The 22,353-nt window shown below is 29.8% G+C and overlaps 1 protein-coding gene across 1 annotated transcript in view; it reads right to left on the reverse strand.

Moving 5' to 3' along the window:
* LOC123292313 overlaps positions 1-22,353 on the reverse strand; it is a 74,551-nt gene that overhangs the window by 13,179 nt on the left and 39,019 nt on the right. Inside the window, exon 2 of the mRNA XM_044872913.1 lies at positions 308-436. The gene's annotated coding sequence lies outside the window, so the exon portion shown is untranslated. The remainder of the gene's footprint in view (positions 1-307; positions 437-22,353) is intronic.

Here is a 22,353-nt window from a genome sequence, read left to right on the forward strand (position 1 = left end):
TTATTGTAGTAAGGTGTAAACTTTTAACGAAATCATTCTGTATAAGCGTGTGCACAAAACGTTTCAAAGATTTGATCAAAAAAACAGAAAGTAATGAATTATCTTTGATCTTGAGTGTACAAAACAAACACACTAATTAAATGATTCTTACATTGATATTGATATCTCACGCTTGTGTTTGTCTTACATGTTTGTCTATTTCTTAATTGCGTGTAAACACCTGACCTTACACATATTTTCATGAAGCTAATAAATATAAATAATACAAATTTTATTACAAAGTGAGATAAAAAGTATGTTTATTTACCTTATGAAGTTTGATTTCTATCTGTTTCTCAATGTGGTTTAACCCGTTGAAGCAAAACACCATAGCAAAAATGTTTTACATCTTCTTGCGTTAAGATTTATCCGCATACACCATCTTTTCAATAACATTCTGAAACAAAAAAAATACAACATTAATCATCAGTTTAAGTGAGAGTTAGTGAAAATTATAATTTAAAAAAATTTCCTATAAATCAATTTAGATCACAAAATTTCCGGACGCTCTAACGAATGCATAAAACCGCATTCAAATCCGTTTTACTGTTAAAATTTTATCTGTTATTAATGTTTAGTTTCCGCGACTTCTTTGGTCATCAAAGTTACTGTCATTTGAGTCTTCTATTCAATTCTAAAAAATCCGTGAAAAGTATGATGAATAGTATTGAAAAATCGAGCATTTTCAAGGAATTTTGAAGGTTAACTCTTGTGGTCATCTTGTTTTATTGTTAATTTAACCGCTAAAAATTGTTTTTCTAAAATAAGCAAAAAGTTCTTATAACAATAATAATTTTTGATAAACCTTTTATAGTTCTCTTTAATTTAGGAAAACTTAAAACGATAAAGTAATTTCGATATATATCGTTTACCAAAGACTGGCTGAAGAAGGTGCACTTAGAATAGTGCTATTACATGGAAGATTAGGTTAGACGCGCATTGGGCCGAATGACAATATAATATCAACTAATAACTGATATACTCACTTTAATTTAAAACACAATTGAAATTCGTACAATATAAAATACTATTTCACTTTAAAACAATATTAAATTTCATTTTATACAATGTATCTCAAAATTAAGGAGATCAATATTTCAAGTATTTTTTTGTTAACCAATACTCAAAAAATAAAAAAATTATTTAGATTTAAATTTTTAATGATGAGATTTCTTGTCTCTTTTCCTCTCTTGTGGCTTTCGAAAATGGGTTAATTTCTCAGATTCAGTTAATAAAAAATTGAAAATTTCAATGAAGACCTACATTGTTCTTGAATTTTTTTGATACGGAAGGTTTAATCAGATATAATGATCACAACTAATAAAATAATAAAGATAAATTATAATATATGAGATCAATTTCATATTTTTTCAAAAATATTGGAAAATAATAGAACGATTTTTCTCATTTTTACGCACAATTGAAAATCATTGACTCATAAAATATTAAATGAATATTATCCGTTCATTGCATTAAAAATTTGGAATAAATTGATTATATGCAAATTACCTTGAAATTATATTTGCTATAGAAATAAATACTTCTGATGGGAAAGCTCGTTGAAAATTCAATAGTACTTTTATACTGAATTAAACTTTTTGTGTTTTCATTCAAAAGTAATAGTACAAGCCTTCGGGTGCGTTTATATAAAATACATATTATTTATGCAAATTACATATTTTTAACTTCTTAAAAATCAACTAGCTGTGAACTACCCGCTTTGCTGGACAACATCCCCACTTGCACCCCTCCCTCCACATTTCCTTGCGTGGGATAACAGTTTTGTAATGTACACGTCATGCTCTTTTATTTGATACCCCACTTATATATATTTGTAAATATTCGATAATTCCTTCCCACTTTCTCGCTACACCTTTCTACCCTCCGAATGTTAAAAGTAGATAAAAACAATAGATCTTTGAAGCTGGTTGTATATCGTGTCAATATTTGAGCTTAATCGATGCACAACTTTTTTAGTTTTTGAAGCATATCCCTTTCAACCCCTATTTCAACCCCTTACTCTACTATAATATGGATGTATTATACATAAAAACCTTCCTCTTGAATCACTCTATCTAATAAAAAAAGGCGCATCAAAATCCGTTGCGTAGTTTTAAGCGTACAAAGGGACATAGGGACAGAAAAAGCGACTTTGTTTTATAATATGTAGTGATTTAGGTGACAAAATTTTCTGACGCTCTAACGAATCGAATGCCGAAAAAACCGCATTCAAAACTGACGTAATGTTCAAATTTTTCGAACGTTGGCTCTTTTTAGTGTTTTGTTTCTGAGACTATATGCTTTTTTGGCATCTCAAACCCATGTTACCACTTAATTGAAAAGATTCCTTAATAATAAAAGGATTAGATGTCGGTATCAAAGTTTTGTGACACCCGATTAAAACGATATTTAATTTAAATAAGATTGCATATACGTATAGTAAGTTAAGTTTATAAAATAGTGTAACTGTATTGTAAAGATAGTAGATACGTACATGAGACATGACTTTCTCAAACCATTCATAGCATACCATATCGTTACCACTACTACTTCCTTTGTGTTAGTTGTTTAGTTTGGAAAGTTAAAAGTTTTATTATTTTACTGATGTGAGTGTAGAGTAGAGTGTAGCTGTATAAAGTATGAATTGAATTGAATTGACTTCACTTGATGTATAAAATAACTTTAAAATACTTTGAATCTTTAATTTTGTGTAAATACATAATTATTTAAAATATTGATAGTAAAAGTCATAAAATTTATGTAAAGAACTCAACTCTTATTACTTATTACCAACAACAACAAACTTTACTTATTTTAATCATTCATTCCTACTACAATATCTACTTTATTAATATTTAAAAATTAATTGAATTATTATTTTTATGAAAATTTAACATAGGCGGCTGAATAGAATTTTTGTTAAGGATGTATGAGCATGACAACAATGTTTGATTTAAAGGCTCAAAATTTGTTTGTAGGTAGTCTTTTACTCAAAGAATATGTGGTTAAAATTCCAGCTTAGGTATCCGTGCAAATTTTTAAGAAAAAAGTCATTAAAAATCGATATAAAATACATTGGCTCTTATGGAGGAATCTCAAAAAACGACATATTTTGGAAGTTTTTGATAATTTTCATTTGGAATGAATGAAAACAAATTTTAAAAAAACTTTTTAATTGAAAGTAAACATATTAGCAATGAATTAGAAAAGAAAAAAACTAAGTGTCACCGTCCATATAAGGGATGTAAGAGCAGGGTAGATTAAGGGTTGAAATTATTTTTATCTTATTTTCAACTTTGATGATGAATTTTGTTATAACTTCATGAATGTAGACGAAAAATAAGAATAAGATTTTTCGATATGTGTCTTGGTTTTCGAAATATCGAAAGCTAAATAACTAAACAAAATTTTCGATATTTTGAAAATTAAGCCAGATATCGAAAAATTTTATTCTTACTTTTCGTCTTATATCGTCAAGTAATAATATAAATTTATCATTGAAAATATCTATTTTTAAATTTGTGCCCCCACTACCATGCTCATACATCCTTAAGAAGAGATACAATCATCTAAACTTGTATCAAATTTTCAAGAAAACAGATCAGATAAGAAAAGGACTTTGTGACATTTTCGATGGTATTTTAGAATGTGCTGCCATTTTTTTTTCTTTACATGGAGGTTTAATCGGTGCGTGACACCCGGGTGCAGGATTTTGGAGGAAGTTTGTTAGGAATTTTTCAAAGACGTTTGTCTGTCAACACGATAACTAAAAACGAAAAATGATATCAAGCTGAAATTTTTACAGCATGCTCAGGACATAAAAAGTGAGGTCGAGTTCGTAAATAGGCAACATAGGTCAATAATTAGGTCTGGGATCCGTAGGATCCATCTTGTAAACCGTTAGAGATAGAACAACAAGTTCAAACGTAAAAAATTTTCCTAAAATAAACAACTTTTGTTTGAAACATTTTTATGTAAACATCACTGTGTGACATGTATGTATTTGTGATGTGACAATGTAATCAACACAGTCTATACATGGTATTTCAACAATTAACTCATTCAATTGTTTATTTTCAATTGTCATCACTACATATTATAAAACAAAGTCGCTTTTTCTGTCCCTATGTCCCTATGTACGCTTAAATCTTTGAAACTACGCAACGGATTTTGATGCGGTTTTTTTTAATAGATAGAGTGATTCAAGAGGAAGGTTTTTATGTATAATACATCCATATTATAGTAGAGTAAGGGGTTGAAATATGGGTTGAAAGGGATATGCTTCAAAAACTAAAAAAGTTGTGCATCGATTAAGCTCAAATATTGACACGATATACAACCAGCTTCAAAGATCTATTGTTTTTATCTACTTTTTACCTTCGGAGGGTAGAAAGGTGTAGCGAGAAAGTGGGAAGGAATTATCGAATATTTACAAATATACCTAAGTGGGGTATCAAATAAAAGAGCATGACGTGTACATTACAAAACTGTTATCCCACGCAAGGAAATGTGGAGGGAGGGGTGCAAGTGGGGATGTTGCCCAGCAAAGCGGGTAGTTCACAGCTAGTTATTTATAAAATTAAAACATTTAAATCATCAATTGTCACACGTTTAAACAACATAATATATACATATGTAAAAATATACCAATTACTTTTACATTATTTATGATTCAATTGAATTGAATTTGTTCATGAATATTTAATAAATTTATAATGATTTTATAAAATTTTTGTTGACAATCATGAAAGACTCGTATCACAGATCACGTTAACACCAACCAACACCATACATAACAAAATTATGTTTATATTTGTTGTTGTTATTGATATCTAATTAATAATTATTAATATTATGATATTTATTCATGTGTTTAAATAACAAAACTCATTTTAATTTATAAAAGTGATTATCAAGGTTGTAAGTTCATCAAATTCAAACCTATCCTAACATAGTTTTTTTTTTTTTAAATTGCATTTTTACTAATGTTTTTTATTTATAAAACAAAAACTTATTGATGATTTCAATGTCTCACTAATTATGATTGATTACTACACATGTCTAGAAATAATTTGGAAAATCTATGACTTTTCCAAATTTGCACTTGAGTTTTTCCATACCATTTTTTCATAGTCATTTACATTCATTTTTTATGGATAATATTATAAAACTTATACATTCTGATTTACAAACAAACTAGCGACCCGCCCCTGCTTCGCACGGGTGCAATGCTGATACTAAATGCACTACAGAAAAACTGTGAACGTTGTATATAAAAACATAGCGGCCCGCTCTGGCTTCGCACGGGTATAAAATATATAGCCTATGTGATTAAAATCGATCCAGTAGTTTTGATTTATTCATTACTGCCCGTGGCCCGCACGCGTTAAATTTGGAGTAAAAAAATCCCCCTTTCCCTATACCATGAAGATTTCCTGCTATCTTTGGAATATCTAAATTCATACACTACATTTTTACTTATTTACTTTTTACATTTTTAACTATTAACCTCAAAAATAGCAGTACTTCTCCACTATTTAATGGATGTTATTATACATATAAACCTTTCTCTTGAATCACTCTATCTATTAAAAAAAACCGCATCAAAATCCGTTACGTAGTTTCAAAGATTTAAGCATACAAAGGGACATAGGGACAGAGAAAGCGACTTTGTTTTATACTATGTAGTGATGCCTAATTTGAGTTTTAAGGTGATTGTCTCCCTACATTATTCTAAAAAAGTTTTGATTTATATGCACAGTACATGCATATAAACCACATACATGCTTTCTAGTCAAATAATGTGTTATTTTTAACTTTACAAAACCACGCAACTATTTATCAAACAATATATTGTGTACCAAGTGATGTTTTACAATTTTGATATAGACATCTCTCTTCAGTCACCAATACTCTGACTATATTCGTTTCTGTTCAACTATAAAATTGATCAACTTTGCGTTATTATATCTGAATAATAATGAAACGGTCAATAATTTTGCTATTTTTAAAACTCAGAACAAATATATAAATGTCCGTTAAGTTAGTTTTTTTTTCTAGAATTAGAAAACTTGTTAAAAATATCTCTCCTATGCTCTCCATGTTAATTATCTAATCTTTCTAAGTAAAAAAATTGGAATATTATGACACAATGCGAGTGAGCCCTTGAAAGTTACCAATAATGTAATCTTCTATAGGTTAAATAATTTAAGTTGCCGTGGAATTATCTGTTAAGTATTATAAAGCACCAAAAAAAGGTAAGCAATAATTGTCCCACGGGAACACACTATCGGGATAAAATGCTATGTGTTAATCCAGGTTATAAACTATCTGTGTTTCAAATTTCATCTAAACCTATTCAGTAGTTTTAGCGTGAAAGAGTAAGAAACACCCATACATCCTCACAAAATTTCACGATTATAATATATATCAGATATAAACTTTAAAAAATTCCAGAAACGTTACGAAATTCCCTGACAATTCAATGAATTTTCCAGAAACTCAAAATTCTCTGATATTACCATGCTTTCCAGAAAGCTGGATACCTAGAAATAAAGAGTATTTTAGTCTCAAGATATTGCCTTGAGCTATACTAAGACTTTTGTTTTTTTGTGAAGAAAACTGAGTTAATGTTTCTCAAACCACTACATAATTTTATGAACTTGAGGAGAAAATCTATCAACAAAAATAAGAAATTTAAGGTAATTCGCTTGTGAAATGGCATTTTTGGGATGAAGATCTAAAACGAAATTTATGTTACTAATGGGAAATCGAAAATGTACTTAATCTTTGTGTTATATTTAAAATAGTGGCATATCTATTTTAAAAAGTAGATAAAATTAGATATTTGTTTTGGCATTTTGACAATTTCATTTTTCTTATTGTTTACATAGAATATTTTTATTTTCTACATGATGTACAGAAATGATAGATTTATAAAAACACAAAGACAAAATAATCAAAATTTTATTAAGCTGATGAACTTTTAAATTAAACATACGCGACAAAAATATTTATGTCTTCTTTATGTTCTTAAATTAATTTTAACTCTCTTTCCTTCTGTCATGATTTTTAGGTTCTATTTAGGGTCCAAAAGTCACAAAATATTCTATTACTACAAATCGTTTTGAGAAATCGCCACTCGTAAATTATTTTAGACCCTATGTTAGTAACGAATCTAGGAATATAAAAAAATAGCCTCTAGAAATATAAGAACTTGTTACACGAGGGTTTTTGGGGTCGCAGAACACGAATATCGTGACAGAGTTGGCCTCAGAGGTACCTGGCGCTCAGAATACAAATATTATGACAGAATTGGTCTCAGAAGTATCTGGTGCAACGGAATTCTCGTCGCCTCCTGAAGTTTTCGAGAAATTCGTCATATAATCAGTCCAAACTTATTACTCGGGGGTTTTTGGGATCTCTGAACACGAATAATGTGACAAAATTGGTCTCAGAGGTACCTGGTGCAACAGTATCGCCATCGCCTCTTGGAGTAATAGCTGAACAAATTTTTGTGCAATATAAAAAGCGCTAAAGCAAAAGAATCTAAAGATGCTCCCGAAACATGACGAAACACGTTTGTCTATTATCAGACAAATTTTCTCTCGAACATTAACTCCAAATAATAACAAAATTGCAAAACATTAAAAAAGAAAACATAATATTCTTGCAAATAAATATTTTTAAAAAAAACCAATTATTTCGTCAATCAAGAATATAATCTGAAGGTCATTATATTTTATTGCACGGTTATTTTCAACCTTCATTAACTTTTTGATTTAAAAAAAAAAAACAACTTCAGTTATAAATATGAGACACTTGGATATTATATTATTATCTGACATAATTAACTCAAAAAAAAAATGAGACCAACTTGTATAAGATCCGCAAAATCTTGTAATGCTTTTAAAGAAAGTAAGACAGTGCGCGGTTTTTACTTAAAAATATATAAAATTTAACCTACTTTTCCAACATTTTTTTATCTTATAAAATATAATATTTTTACAACATTTTAACAGACAAATTATTTAGTATACGATACTGAGAAAACCCGTTAAAAGTAAAATAAATAAATATATTTGACGATTGAACTTTTATCTACACGGGTTAATGCTTTACGAATTCAGATATAAACACGTTATAATGCCAATTTTTTTTTATAATGATGGCGAATTATTTAGAAATGACCTAATAACCTAAATATTTATCAATCTGTTTATATTAAAATTTATAAACAATGTGCGTTTTATTTTAGAAGTGAAAACTTCTTTAGCGGCGTTGTACACTTTTTTTGTAATAGGTAAAAAATGTTAAACTCGCGCTTGATCGAAAAAGCGTAAGACTATGTCACAGTCAGTACACAGGCTCTCGTCCGATCACTGAAGTTAAGCAACATTGGATACAGTCAGTACTTGGATGGGTGACCGCTTGGGAACACTGTGTGCGGTTGCCTTTTTATTAAAAATATAATTTTGTTTTTGTTTTTTTTTTTGTTTTTTAAGTGAAAACTTCTTTAGCGGCGTTGTACACTTTTTTTGTAATGGGTAAAAAATGTTCGTTCATGAAATTGTCATGTTTGTGTACGATAGCGCAATAAATAAATATTGTATTCTACCACATAAATGATAGTACTTTTATACTGATAATTAAAGTAATTCGTGCAAAATTATTTCAATTCCAAAATATCAAAAATGCACAACGTTAATATTCAAGTTTTCACTTCTGCCGGCAATCCCGGAGTGCAACCCGTGTTTTTTTTTGAGTTAGGTCTGACTGCTGTATTAAGCAAATACGACAGGAAAACATTGGGTGGAATAATTTAAACGATCCCTTTCGAAATGCTAAATTAAACATTGTAGGGATATTAAAGAATTCAAGATGTTGTCAACTGTTGGGACGCTACTCGTCCAATCTGCTGTCAATCAAACTACAATTTTTGTTTAAGGCATTTTTTAATAGGTGGCGCCTCAGTTGAGATATTCGGATGCTTAGATTAAAATAACCCATCTTGTATTTTTACGATTTGTTTATTAACAGTTTTCTTCTTTGAAAATTCTATATAATAATAATAGGGTTTAACCTCCGTTTCTCTGACATATACGCCTATAACAGAGGCCACCCACATCATTATTTGTTAATCTTTATTTATCTTAATTACAAACATATTTACAATTACATTTTGATGTAATTCGGTTACTTCGTTCTTATCCAAGCGACGACAATGTGATAAATTCTACCGCCTTCATTAATCATAATTGTTCACACTGCCACTGCCTGGATTCGAACCCGCAACCTAAGTCTAAATAGACGAACAGTCGAAGACACGCCTTAGACCGCTCGACCATTTAGGCTCTTATAAAATTCTATATCATTATTAGTAAATGTTTTTTAACTCCCTTTAAACCTTATTAGCTCGAACCTTATTGGCTCAAACTATAAACCGTACATCATATCTTAGATGGAGGGAGGAACGTACTTGTGGTAGGCGTTAAAAGACCTTATATCACTTCTAAGGGCCTCTATTAGCAAAATTGTTGCGAGGCACGCTGAACGTGTTTCATGACTACTGCAGGAGTTGCCACAGTGATGAGGGGGAAGAAACGATGTCTAATTTTCTCTGTCAGTGTCCAGATTTTGCCATGAGGAGATAGACTCACTTGACCCAGCTTTTCTTTGACGATCTCTTCGATCTGAAGTTCGTTGACGTTAAAGCACTCCTGCTGTTCTTAAACAGCTCCAAATCGTTCATGGAGTAGTTCCCGGGGATGAACCAACCCACTTTCGGCATCACAACGGACTCTATGGTCTAAGTGTGTTCCACCAAAGGACAGACACTCTAACCTAACCGAACTTAACCTATATATAAACCGTTTATTTTAATAGTTTTTCCTGTCTTGTAATTGAATCTTTTTAGCATCGTGCACAGGATATTCAATATAATTGAATGTATGATATGATAATGTTGGTAAATAAATAAAGTAGTATTGGTGTTGTTGTTTATTATATATTTGTATGTGTTTGTTTACAAGGTTAACTCACAATCATATATAAATAACATCATGATTGCAGCAAATACAAACATACATACATACATACAAAAGTAATAAGTGTATGGGGATATACATTTTATTATATTATATTACTACACCTGTGAACTAACTGGCACTAGACGTGCATGCTGGACATCAACATCAACATGGACTGAACTGGACCAGAGACGGATTCACACATTTTTCGCCCCAAAATTAACACCCCTCGTAGTAAAAATTAGTAAAAATCTATCAATAACGGCTTTATTTTTTAACCCCCGAACTAAAAAAAGGGGTGTGCCTGTCTGTGGCATCGTAGCACCTGAACGGATGAACATCAATTTTTTGGTTTCAATTGAAAGGTTATTTAACGAAGAGTCAGTGGCGGATTAAGTATTTTGCCGCCCTAGGCCCTGTCTGATTAGCCGCCCTTTTTAAAAGATGAAATTTTATTTTTTTGAATCCGTTTATATTATTTATATATAATATTTATTTCATAAAAATACAATTGTTGAACAATACAAATAAATATTAACAACATAAACAACAATCAGTTTTCTTAAAATATAATGTATAATTTAATTTTTAAATATCTTCTTTCTTGCTTTCGTCTGAGCAAAATCATCAACTATGTCGTTGTAATCAATTTCTTGAACAAGTTGAGCTTCAATTGACAGTAGTGCTAAAGCATTGAGTCTCTCTTGGCCCATACTTGCGCGTAAATACGTTTTTACTCTTTTCAAGGTGGAAAAAGATCTTTCTCCTGAACAGTTCGTAGCCGGAATACTCAAAAAAATACGTAGAGCAATGTCTACATTTGGATAAACATCTTGAAGATTTTGAGAATGCAAAAAATTGTATATTCCTTGCGCGGAACGAATATCTTTCGTGTCCATTACAGAATCTTTGAGTTGACAGTGCAAATGAATAAATTCATTCGCGAAAGTCTCTTCCAAGTCATCAGGATACTTAGTAACTAATTCATCTGCGCAAATTTTTAATTCATTGGTATCTACTTCATATAAATTGTCAAAAAAATTAAGTTTTTCGTAGAGATTATGATAAGCACTTTTACGTCCTGTCAATTGTACCCTTAAAGTATCTAAAATTGGCTAGTAAACGTTGGTTCGAAAATTTTCTTCTCCAGATAAAGCAGTTCTTTCATTTTCCCGTGACTCGTCAGCCTGAAGTTTTCGGGTTTTTTTACGACGGCTGTCATAGTGGTAATAATTTTGAACTCCAGATAGTTCTTTGGCTTTTTTTTCATAGTCAGAAAATTGTTTATCTCTCATATCTTGTAGAAATAATGCCAAAGAACTATATATTTTGAGTCAAATCACTGTCATTACATGCTACGCTCTTGTTTTCTGTAAATATATTATATATGTAACGTTCTCACTGTGTTACCCAAACTCAATGTGAGTGCAATACTTTATCAGTATTGCACTCACAAATAAAAAAGTTAATCAGAAAATAAATTCCATTCTATTTCATAGAAATTTATTTGTAAATTTATATAAAAAAAATTCGAATAGATCCTTAAAATGTATTGTCGTTACATTATATCAGATATAAATTTTTGACATTCTGAAAAATATGCCGCCCCCCAAATTGTGCCGCCCTAGGCCCGGGCCTCACGGGCCTAGGCGGTAATCCATCACTGCGAAGAGTGTTCTTATTTATGTTTCAAGTTCGACCTTAAGTTTCCGTACCCGAAAAAACTGAAAAATTGGCGATGATCTTCAAAGTCGATTCAGTTTGGAAAAGGCATGACATATAAATAATTACTATGGAAATGAATGGTAAAATAAACTTGGGTAAAATAATTAGGTAATTCAAAACAATAATTCAAAAAAACAAAGTCAACTCAAATATTTCAATTTCAAATAAAATATTTCCAAAAATTTGTCCCAAAAAATGATAGCTTTCTAAGTATCCTTTCATATCATCTGATGTCCTTGACCATCACTTTGATATTGATTTAAGAAGGATTGTAATAAGTTTAGAGTGTTTATCTGTGCGTCTGTGTGCTTCTCAGTGGCATCGTAGCCCCTAAACGGTCGAATTGACTTGATTGAGAACCTTTTTAACCCCCGAACTAAATAAAAGTATTAACTGATTTTAATTTTTTTGGTTTTGTTTGAAAGGTAATTTTATGGACAGTGTTCTTATATATGTTTAGGGTGAAAGTGCAAGTTCAGGGTTCCGTACCCGAGAAATTTGTCGGGGGTTTTTTAAATTTTGTAAATTTCACTTGTATGTTTGTTTAAAAACTTCAACGAGTGCGCCCCTTTGTAATCTCACGACTGTGTAGGCACGTGCCTACTTTGTCTTATCTTTGCATAATCCACCTCTGGACTGAACATATCTACATCAAATACAAATATAATAAACAACTTTTAATTCAGAGAATTTGACAAGAATTCTAATTAATGAGATAAACTGTGTGTCCATTATCTCTGGGGAAATACTTTGCATATTTTGAAATTTCAAAAAAAAAAAACCACCTAGGTCTTTTTATGTTGCAGCGTTTGATAATTCGCGGGATTTTTTCTAGCAAAGTTCAGTCATTGGAAGAAAAGCAATGGCTTTACCCAACACGTCTTTTGCGATATATAGTAAAACTTTTAATTTTAAACTAATTTTGTACTACGTGATTTTTGGGAAACAACGGCCAAAACCCGTTAATAGTTTCGACAAAAACGTTACGTGATTTTTATAGAAGAAGTTAGGTTACAAACATAATATAAAAGGACGCACAGGGAAATGGAAGAATAAGAAGTTAGTGAAATCGGCTTTAAGTCGTCCAGAAATCAACTGTGATGTGATGGACCGATTAGATAACATGGATTGAGTGAGTAAGCCTTTATTTTTAGCTCACATTAGAATTATGATTAAATAAATTAGTTTAAAATTTTTTGATGGATTTTAAAATATATAAAGGTATACGCTGGGATGGTTTTAATGTATCAACCTAAATAACTCCCCAGAAAAGTTCTAAATAAAAACAAATCAAAACAAACAATTGACTGAGTTAATTATTGAAATACCCTGTATAGAAATCTGCAAATTTTCAACTGCCTATCCTTTATAGTTTTCGAGAAAATGGACACCAAAGTTTTGTCCTAATTTGCGCCCTCGCGAGTAAACAGTGACGTTTACAAACAAAAGAAGTATAGTACTCCCTCGTAGAGTCTATCGTAGTCTCTGACGATTCCCTATAATATAAAATGTCCCGAAAAAATAAATAACTGAGGATTCCTTTAAATTGTACAGCTTCAGAATTGGAATTTTGATTCAAAATATTTCATCAACATTTTTTTTAATTCAAGGTTTCTTACAATTTTATCAAGGTTTTTTCCCACTAACATAAATTGAAGATCTTTAAAGGAAATATTGTGAATTAAGATTTAATCACGTTTTTCTATCATTTTATCTAAAGCGATTTTTTTTATACAATATATAAACAGTGGTATGAAAAAAAAAATACAAATTAAATCACGGATATTATTCACACAAAAGACAGTAATTTAAAAGAAAAAAAAGTGAAGACAAATGATAATTTATTCTGAAGATAACTATTGATATATTATGTATATGTATGTGACCTTGGTTCAAATTTATGTCATCAAATAAAAGTGCTTTTAAAAGAAACTGTGCAACAATTAGAATGAATACTGAATTATATTTTATTTATTATTTTAACCTGCTGAAATATTGAAATTAAATTTTGTAATTTTATAATTTAATTACTTTTTTGTATTTTAAGGATATATGAGCATGACAACAATGTTTGATTTAAAGGCTCCAAATTTGTTTGTAGGTAGTCTTTTACTCAAAGAATATGTGGTTAAAATTTCAGCTTAGGTATCCGTGCAAATTTTTAAGAAAAAAGTCATTAAAAATCGATATAAAATACATTGGCTCTTATGGAGGAATCTCAAAAAACTACATATTTTGGAAGTTTTTGATAATTTTCATTTGGAATGAATGAAAACAAATTTAAAAAAAACTTTTTAATAGAAAGTAAACATATTAGCAATGAATTAGAAAAGAAAAAAACTAAGTGTCACCGTCCATATAAGGGATGTAAGAGCAGGGTAGATTAAGGGTTGAAATTATTTTTATCTTATTTTCAACTTTGATGATGAATTTTGTTATAACTTCATGAATGTAGACGAAAAATAAGAATAAAATTTTTCGCTATGTGTCTTGGTTTTCGAAATATCGAAAGCTAAATAATTAAACAAAATTTTCAATTTTCGATATTTTGAAAATTAAGCCAGATATCGAAAAATTTTATTCTTACTTTTCATCTTATATCGTCAAGTAATAATATAAATTTATCATCAAAATTGAAAATAATTATTTTTAAATTTGTGCCCCCACTACCATGCTCATACATCCTTAACACGCTTAACTTCACTTTTAACTAACCATCAAGGTCATAAAATCTTAGAAAATTAAAACTAACATTTTTATTTAAAATATTTTTTTGAAAATCGTTAGTTTCCGAAGGAAATACGTCATAAAAATATGTCATTATTACATTATATCGAAAAAAATACTCTAGCTTTAGAAAAATTATCAAGGATAATAGAGTACATTCGTCTGTGTCCATGACTTTGAGCTGAAATTCTAGTTTCAAGGATATTTGACCTTGATCTTCAAATCATTAATTAAAATTTAACTGGACTTATTTTCGTCAAAAGCTAAGGATTTTCGAAAAAATGATTTGAATAAAAAATGTTACTTTTCTTTATTAATGAGCAACTTTACAGTTTAAAGCACGCATGAGCAAACGTGGCTTAGAGAAGTCCTTCAGACTTCTGTCTTTTAAATACGAGTATGACAGAGAGACAACATTTTTTTTTACCTATCTCATTACTATAAGAGAAACTGAAATAGGTAGAAGAGTCGTATACCCGTCTCGCTTCCTCCTCTATAAGGAATGCGGACTTGGATAAAAAGACACACAATAAAGTTATAACAATGGTGACTTTGACTTAAAATAACTCGCAATAGCAAAGAAGCTAACACGATTTAAGTTTTATCATTCAAAAGAAAATTTTTTTTTCATGTAGAATAACAATGGTACAAAATTGTTAAAATTTTCAATAAATTAGGACCTATGGCCGTATAAACAATTAATTCGTTTATTACAACTTCCCCCCTCACTCTGAGCGATGAGCAAGTCCGAAATTCGGATTCAGCGGGTCAAAATATGTTGAAATACACTCTTTTTTCGGTAGGACCTCTAAATGCATGCGAAACCGATTCAGCGCCTGTACTATGCGGAATTCCTCATCTTTAATTTCTACTCGTAATGTATTATTTCAGTCCCAACAATATGTGGATCTTCTATATTGCACTACAAGTTCGAACAAGATATAGCAAAGATGTAACGATATATTAATAATGACACATATTTATTCATTGAATCGTTTAAAGTGTAACGAGCATCAGTATACGAAGGACAAAAGATCACGCCCACACAAGTTACAAGTAATGTAAAGTAAATATAAATAAATGTGAATATAAATCACTTCTTGGAACTAATAATTTCTAATGAATAGAATAGGTCATTTATTAAAGATTTAAACTAAACATACCAAATTAAATATTGCATATATACATCGCATACATCATACATGTTGTTTTACGTATATCATATGCTCATTCAGAAAAAATATTATACATATGTTTATATTTTACAGCATGTTTCAGATAAAAGGTACTGTGTACCATGATTTTTAAGGGCGGGAATATCTAATTTCTCTCAAAATAAATATCGTTAAATTTTTGTATATTGTTTTGTAAAGTGCTCTAAAACTACGCAATTGAAACTCTGTTCAGATATTTCTATGGTAGAATTAGACAAGGTATGCTCTTGCGCAGGTAGGAGTAGAATGGGGACATTATCACACTATCGGTGATCTCTCTGACACGGTACCCAGAATCGAAGAACCTTATCGTATCACCTCGATAATATTTTTAAAAAAATTTGATGAGTTATCCCATAACATTTTTAATGCCAAAAAAAAATTCATTGTAAAGAACGATTTTTTCATTACTAAAACCAAGGATTGTTCACATAAACTTTTAGCTCAATTGGGGGGAATAATGGAGGTGTCCAAAGCTTAAGCCAATACGAAAATCCATGATTTTTCGACATTAAAATGGGAGAGAGAGATTTTGGCAATTATACCCACTAGAAGACACTTTCTTCACAGTAACTCAATCTACATAAAGAAGATTAACAAGACTCCAGCTCAATTTGGAGAGACTATGGAGGCGCGCAAAGCTTCGAAAACCGTGAAAATCCATGATATCTTGACACAAAAAGGGGGAAATGGAAGTGACTCAATTTGGACGAGCTGCAGAGATGAGCAAAGCTATAAAATCGTGTGATTTTTCCCCTGAGGAAAAGAGAAATTTGTTGGGTTTTCAAAATTTTAAACACATACTTTCTTCTATCAAGCTGTTCCTTAAAGTGAACTACAAAGATTACATCTTGTAAAAAGTGCTTATTCATCAAACTTTTACGAATATATTACGAATGTATGAGTAATAAAAATAATTATTTTCTACGTTTTAGTACAATAATAAAAGCTTGTCCTTATTTTTAACCGACTTCAAACAAAAAAAGGAGGAGGTTATTATATTGATAATTCAGAACTTTTGACTGTGTGAACCGATTTTGATGATTCTTTATCTATTTAAAAGCTGGTGCTTCTCGTGTGGTCCCATATTATTTTGGTCCAGTTTTGGCAACGGCGTCGATGAGAAAACTATAAACGTCTTAAATTTGCATGAAATATGCACGACAAGGGGACGAAGAACTCAATATCACGCCAACCGATTTCGATGATTATTTTTTTAGTGACAAATGAGTTAGTGTACTTCAGGTTCACTAAAAATCTTAAAACAAAAAAAAACTTTTCACAAAAACAAAAAGAAAACCGACTTCAAAAGAAAAACTTTTCCAAAACAAATTAATATGCACTAAAAAGTAAAAAAATAACGATAATATAATGTAGTTAAAATTATTGTTAAATATTGCAAGTTAAATAAAAGGTTGTAAAAATATTATGTTACTATACTTATCAATATTGTAGAAATTAAACAATGAGTACAATTAAATACACCCACAACATTACTTTTTAAACGCATTGTAGGTACACATGTTAATTTCCATAATAATAATACATATTCAGTTACAAAAATAAAATTATTCACAAAATGTTAATTAAACATTCATACTTTTTAAAAACGATTCATTTATTTATTGTGGTTGACTTTTTATCATAATCAAGAATTTTGTAAATAGGTAGTTTCTAAATAACGGGCATAACTTTTTTTGTTTTTTTTAATTATACTAAAATGAATTAAAATATAATTAATCCATTCAAATGAAACAACATATAACATTATTTACGTGTACGGTTTCATTCATGTATAATTATAAGGTTAATTTAATGCAACGCTTAGATTAAGTTCTACAAACACTTTATTGTTAAAGAAAATATGATAAATAATGTAAGGTAAAATGTCCGTTATAGTCAACTACTTCAACTCGAAATAAAATAAAAATATTTTCAAACAATTTTCTAACGATTGAACCAAGTACAGCTAAATATTTGTATTTACAATAGAATTGTTGGATTGAATTTAAAATATGAATTCATTGATACAAAATCACTGAAGTTAAACAAACAAAATCATTACTTCTATGAAAGAGATTGATTTTAGTTAAAAGTCATGCATTTTATTAATGGAAAATAAAATTGTATTTAGTTGGAATATATAATCATGTAAATAAAACGAATCGACGAATTAAAAGAAAATTTCTTTTCGTTTGCATTAAATAGAGGATCTGGTTACTATGATCACATATCTATCATGTCTAGTCTACATGTGATTGTGTCAAATACATGAAGATTGTTGTTACTAGTTTACAGAGAGTTTGAAATAAACTTATTGATCATTTAGATAATATATAGGATATTTTGGTACATGTAATACAACCATCGATAGTGTAGGTGGTACAGCGGTGGACTACAGACACTAATAGTAATCCATATATCGCGGGTTTAAATTCGACTCAAAGAAATCAAATTTTTTTTAAATAAACCTGATCAACCTGCTCATGTGGTTGTGACAATCACATCAGTATTTTGTTATAATATTTACAATTGGAAGAACCAATCAAAGAAATAATGTTTAAAACTATGTTCCATTTCAAAACAACAATATTTGAATTTTTTTAGACAGTATACAAACAACTTGCATGCATTTGTGTCAACCCCGTTCGTTAGTTATATCACATTTGTGGCCCCATTCGCCATATTTGCGATCTTGCGATGAGGTACATTAATAACACATTTTCATTTGCAAAAAATTATTCGAAAGTTAAAAAATTATGTACAGATATGTAATGAAAAAACAATTAATATAATATTTAAATTTTTAATTTCGATTGGATAACAAAATGATCTAGAATTATAATAAGTAACTGGATGACCGAGCTTTGCTCGTTATTTATTTAAAAAAAAAAACCCTTGCTAGATCGATTTTTCGCCCATAAAAACCCTTGCATACGAATTTTCATGAAAATCGTTGGAGCCGTTTCCGAACTTGATGGTATATATAAAAATCGAAATATTAAAAACCCATTCGGCTAAAAATATTTGACCTTCGGTCAGTCTACCTAACAAAGAATATTTCTATAATATGTTATAATGTATTATTTGTAAATGTTCACAATATCTCTCTTAAAACTAGTTTTTTTTTCTGTAATAAAATCATTATAGTTTGTCAATTACATATTTTTTTAAACTTGTAAAAAAAAAGTTAATATTGAGAATACAAGTACAGTTTGTGTATCTTACATAAATCAATAGTCATATCTTTTTATGAATGACCACTCCTAAGTAGGTTAGGTTAGAGAAACAACAGATTTGATTTTTTTTATTGAAAAAGTTTTTTTTTATTCGTTTAATGCAAATTAAATGTATGTTGTATTACGATTGTCTTATCAATAAACCTTATCTTCAAGTTTATAAAGATCTATAAACGATTATACCCTATTATATTAAATTAAAACATAAATTATCTCTACACTTGTTGAATTATATCGTTAAATATTTAGGATTCTGTAGTAAAAATAATGAACCCTTTTTGAGTATCTCAATAAGTTTAATCGGAATATAAAGCAATCTCGGAAACGACTTAAACGATTTTGATGAAAATTGGTATGCAAGTTTTGATGAAGATTGGTATGAAAATTGGTTTTTGGAGCGAAAAATCGATCTAGCTAGGTTTCATTTTTAGAAAATATCGTTTTATACGTGTTTTCAGGAAAAACTGAAACAAACTGAAAAAATATGATTCTTCTTGACATCTATTGGTGTTTATCTTAGTTAACGAAATAAAGTACATTAGCGGGACATTCAAATTGATATTTGAGAGAAAACATTTTAAACGGTTCTTATATTAGTGATAAAATTTGTGTCTTTTTATCTCAATAATACCGAGCAAAGCTCGGTCATCCAGGTACTGATACTGTTTAAATCGTTAAACAAATGTTTTTTTTTTTTAAATTACTAAAGTTTTGACAATTTTAATTGATGGGCCATGGTCGATGATAGTATACACAACCTGTATTTGTTACAAAACTTACAATGCATAAATGATTTTGTATTATTTACTATCTCTTTTTTTATAACTAGTAAACTAGTTTTGATGTAAATTTATAGTTTGTCAATTACATATATGTGTTTTTAAAAGCATCTGTTACACTAAATAGGGGATTATTTCTCATATTCAATATCTCTTTATATGAATACAGGTCGTGTTACATTCGGGTTCAAATCTGTAAAGCTGTGAGTAGTTTATGCAGGTACAATTACAATGATATATATTTATCTTCTATAAAAATGAATTTAAAGTGAAAAGTACAGAGAAAAATTCCAGTTAATCCTGTCAGATTAACAGGTGTGCTATAACACACCAGTCTTAGAAAATTGTGGAATGTCTCAGGAAATATTTTCGGTCCATTTTCTTAATAAATTATTAAACTTAACTAAAAAGAATTGCTCATGAGCATGTTTCAAAAAATAGTGAGCTGTCTACAAGGGACGTCACACAGAGTACAGGAATTTCGATACATTTTTCCTGGTTATTTTACATTTTTATTGGCTTCGTTCAATTTCATTTACGTGAGAATACCCATTTAAAATTAAGTAATAGTCCACAGTATAAGCCCTTTTTTGATAAACGATTACTACAGATCCATGTTTGCTTCGTTATGGCAAGTATATTAAGTTTAGCCCCAAGTATGTAACGCTTAAAATATTGATGCTACGAAAAAAATTTTGGTATAGGTGTTCATAAAATCATCTTATAAAGTTCATTTTCGGTTGTCCGTCTGTCCGTCTGTGAACTCGATAACCCAAAAAACTAAAAAATATATCAAGCTGAAATACAGCGCACTCAGGGTGTAAAAAATGAGGTAGAGTTCGTAAATGAGCAACATAGGTTAATTGGGTCTTGGGTCCGTAGGACCAATCTTATAAACCATTAGAGATAGAACAAGAGCTTAAATGTAAAAAAATGTTCCTTATTAAGAAATAAACAACTTTCGTTTGAAACATTTTTTTGTAAACATCACTGTTTACTCACCAGGGCACACATTAGATGCAAATTTTATAGTATGTATTAATATGGGATTATCAGTTATGTATGTGTGATATGCATAGATATATGTGTAATGTGATAGAGTTATCAATACTGTCTATACATGGTGTTTCAACAATTAATTCAATCAATTGTTTGTTTTCACTTGTTTTTTAATTAACATTGGCAATGGCGGCGAAAGGACTCCCTTAACTTAAAAGACCTAATAACAAATAACTAAACAGTAAACCAATGTAAAAATTATCGATTCGATTCAATTGAACTTTTAATTATTTTCACATAGTATTTACATAATGATGGATCATATAAATATCATATATGTATGATGTGTACACAAAAACAATTATTATGTTTACATATTTTATGATTCAATGTCAAATGATTGCATACACACTCTGTAATTACACTTTATCCATACATTACAAATATGAATTTGTGTATACATATCAAGTTATCTCTGTTTATTAACTAGTAAATTAGTTTTTTATAATGCATGTTTAGCAGTATTGACCTTAAAAACTTTTAGAAAGAATAAAAAACATAGATAAAAAAGATTCAAATATTAATAAAAATAAAAAACAATTTTCAAAGGATAATAAACCCCACTTTTATGTTTTTTTTTTTAATGTCTACGAATATGGATATACTAATCGATATTATTTCAAAAGAATATCAAAATATAGTTAAAATTTATTATAGCGACATCGTTTTTAATGACAAATTTGAATTCAAATACAGAGATGCCTTAGGAGTAACAGTAATAGAATTTTACATCAAGTAGAAAATAAAATTCTAAGACGAAAAATTCCTCTTCCATTTTTTGATCCGATGCACATTCATTAACGTACGCGCTAGCGAAACGTTGAAGCCTTCGCGTCTCAATCTTGTAATTTCTTACTATTTACCTCCCCCTTCCCCCACTGTCTTGCTTCTGATTGGCTGCCTATTTTAATTAATAGCTTCATATCCATGCATCGGATCAAGAAATGAAAGAAGACTTTTCGTCGTTCGAGAATGTTTTAATACCTGATGCATCAAGAGCGTCCGTTACTCCTGAGACACTCTGTATAAATGTGTGTGTATACCGTCTATAACATTATTCTAGGATATGGCACGTCAAAAAATCCATGGACCCTAATTTTCTGTCGCGTGGTAAATAAGCTCGACGAATTTATATGGCATAGGCTGGGAAGGGATGATGAAATCTGGGGAATAATGAATCCTAACCGTCTGGAAACAACGGTAGTAAGTCAAAGCATCCATTTGTTATAAAGCGGAAAAATTCGGAGGGGGGTGAGGTTGAAGTAAAACCCGAAAAAGTGGTTTCTGAACGGATAAACTAAAGTGATTTTCATGTTACAAAATGTACTTTTATGTTAAAAGCATGAGAGAGGAAATATCTGCCAGTATTGTGGAACGTTTTTGTGGTCCTTATGAAAGTTATTTGGCAAAAGGCAGAAATTTTTCACAATTTTTACTTTGTTCTACAGCAGTTATCGATAACAAGAACAAAACGAAAACCGCATTTGAGTTTATCCGGTTAGGCTTTACTTTTTTCGGGTTTACTTCAATCCCACTACCTCCG

Source organism: Chrysoperla carnea, chromosome 2 (genome assembly GCF_905475395.1).
Source record: "Chrysoperla carnea chromosome 2, inChrCarn1.1, whole genome shotgun sequence".
NCBI lineage: Eukaryota > Metazoa > Arthropoda > Insecta > Neuroptera > Chrysopidae > Chrysoperla > Chrysoperla carnea.